This window comes from Mastacembelus armatus, chromosome 3 (assembly GCF_900324485.2).
Source record: "Mastacembelus armatus chromosome 3, fMasArm1.2, whole genome shotgun sequence".
NCBI classification, from domain to species: Eukaryota; Metazoa; Chordata; class Actinopteri; order Synbranchiformes; family Mastacembelidae; genus Mastacembelus; species Mastacembelus armatus.
Genome location: NC_046635.1, coordinates 2,846,883 through 2,849,518, shown reverse-complemented (window position 1 = coordinate 2,849,518; position 2,636 = coordinate 2,846,883).

Here is a 2,636-nt window from a genome sequence, read left to right as displayed (position 1 = left end):
TATTCTGCTCATGCTGTGTTTCAGTTCTTAGCGAAAGTCGGCCAGCAGTTACCAACAGAAATGGTGCAACAAGGAGCGGCTACATTATTAATTCAGTGTGACTGATTATGACTTGTGAAAACACCAACGCTGGCTGTGTGCAAATTCTAGCAACGTCCTTCCCTTCACAGTCATCAGGTCAGAACTGCCAAAATGAACCATTATTGTGTTAAAGCCAAAACCAGGTGCCTGATAACCAATGACCCATACACAAGTGGCACCAGCTTACAGATGCATTAGTGTATTAAACTAAATTCCCTGTTGTTACTGGTGATGTCAAATTGGGATGTGAGCCATATTCCCGACAGCTGCTGCCGGAGTGTATTTACCTATGCCGTGACAGCTATACGGCCTGTAATGGAAGCTATTGGGTGCAAATCCAGTTTGCACCTGACAGCCCTTTGTGTTGTTAAGAGTGACTGTGCATCACTTTCATTACTGCAAACAGCAGCAGCTACTGTGTGCAAACACAGGGAGGCAGCACCTACCAGACTTTTTACCACCACAACACCTAGCTGATGAAAACAGCTGGTGAGTGTGTGCAAAACACCCTGAGGCTGTTGATGATTACCCCCTCGTCAAACACACAATATTTCCAAATCCAGGATGGCAGAAAAGCTCGAATATGAAGTGTTTAGAAATGTGTCATTGTGTGTCCTGTTAAATGGGCTCACTGAGAAACATTACATGAATTCAAATTTACCTGCTTTTATTCGTGTTTGTAAAACCTGCTATTAATTCATCCACAAATATGCTAAATATAATACCGTGCTATGTAATGAGCCAAAAGGAAATCAAATGGCAACTGGTCAGCTCACAGCTACAGAATACTAATTGGTTTCCACTGGGACTGCTAACGATGCAAATGAAGCCATTTCTCAGTCAGTGAAGCTGGCAGCATGGAAAACATTCCCTCTCTGTGTAGCTGGAGCACGTGGTGAATTGAAACTACAGAAATCAGTGTGTATTGTCATAGTAACTCTCGAAGGTGCTCTCACAGCGCACCTCATGAAAGCTGAGTCATCCCTGGCAAAATGTTTTTTTAAATTCCTTACTGCTTAGGAGGATTGAGCATTTAATGTTTCTGTTAGAGTGAAAGTAGTTCCACACATGGCAATTTTAACACAGCACTTTTCCAAGGCACAGACATCTGTGGAATGCAAGTCGCCTGCTCTTGATACAGCCTTTGCCTTAGCTTGTTGCCTGAGTTTGACTTTAAATAGATGACAGAAATTCTGACAAGCCTTTGAACAACCAGTGTGTCCAAAGCAATTGTGCCCTGCTGATGAAAACTATAATAAATCTCCCTTCTCTTTGCCAGCCATGCAGGCCTCCCTGCCTGTTCCACTTGCTTACTGTGACAGCCTGCATACAGTCTAACACAAGGGGTATGTTAATAATGCCAGCGCATGACATTTCCAAAATATCTCCTCCAATGTTCTCTAAGCAGTTGTCCATTCGGTGCATGTCACCTGCTGCACCTCGGCCTGTATGGCCCATCCAGCAGTGAGCTATTTTCAGTCTGGGGGTGGGGGCCCTTGTATACCCTTCAACCTCCACCTTTTTCCTTGGGAGGTGATGTGATTTCTGTGCTACAGGACCAGCCGATAGCAGGGAGCTGTGTTACTGTTTGTCTGCAGCTTATGACAGGAGGACAAACATGCAGTCATTTTCTTCCCAGGGTCAACCAAGGGTGCAGGGTTGGGAGACCCAAGGGTAGAGAAACCTATGTCTAATTTTGGGTTGTGTAATAACCTTAGTCGTCTAGGGACAGCTTGTCCGTTTCAGATTTGATTTTGCAGCAGTTACATTTATCACGAGCTAAACGTTTGTATACAGAGCTACAAAGAAATTAATGTAAACCCCAGAGGTAAATGCCAAAATGCTTCCCAACCTGTGGGTTAAGACCAACCAAGAGATCACAAGAATAAATACAAGGAATTGTGATAATTAATGGCATTGGAAAGAATAATCAATATTTTCTGCAATATAAACTATTTTTTCCGGACTGTGCTCTAACTTTTTGTTAATTTATCTGCTTATGTGAATTACTGTATATTTTTACCTTCTCGGGACGTTCAAAGAAATCAATCTGAGAAGGAAAAATGACTCTTGGTCTAATTGGCTACAAATGGTGGTGATAACCATCGTCGTGAAGCTGCAGGTAAACATTGCATTGAGCTACGTGTTAACATCTGTGTGTACATTACATGAATAGAGATAGTAATGTCAGGTAAGGCAGTACAGGTAATTCTGAAGGCAGGATGTTTTGGAGGGCTCAGAACCTTTATAGCTTTGACTGATTTTCAGCCAGCTAATGCTGTGCTGTTACTACAGGTGAATACCAAATTTCTAAACATAATCTGCTCTCATGTTTAGCTGTATGCTCTGCATCCCAGACATCTCTGCTGCAGGCACTCTCAGGTCATTTAATTTTCATGCAAGACCTCGGCTGTTTACATGGTGTTTGACTGAATGGGGGAGGGGGGTCGGTGGGGGAGACCAATCTTAAGTCTGTAGATGGCAGCAACACTCTTGGCCAATCTTTCTCTATAAAATAAAAAAAGTCTTTTGTCTTGGCTGTCAAGGGCTCCCAA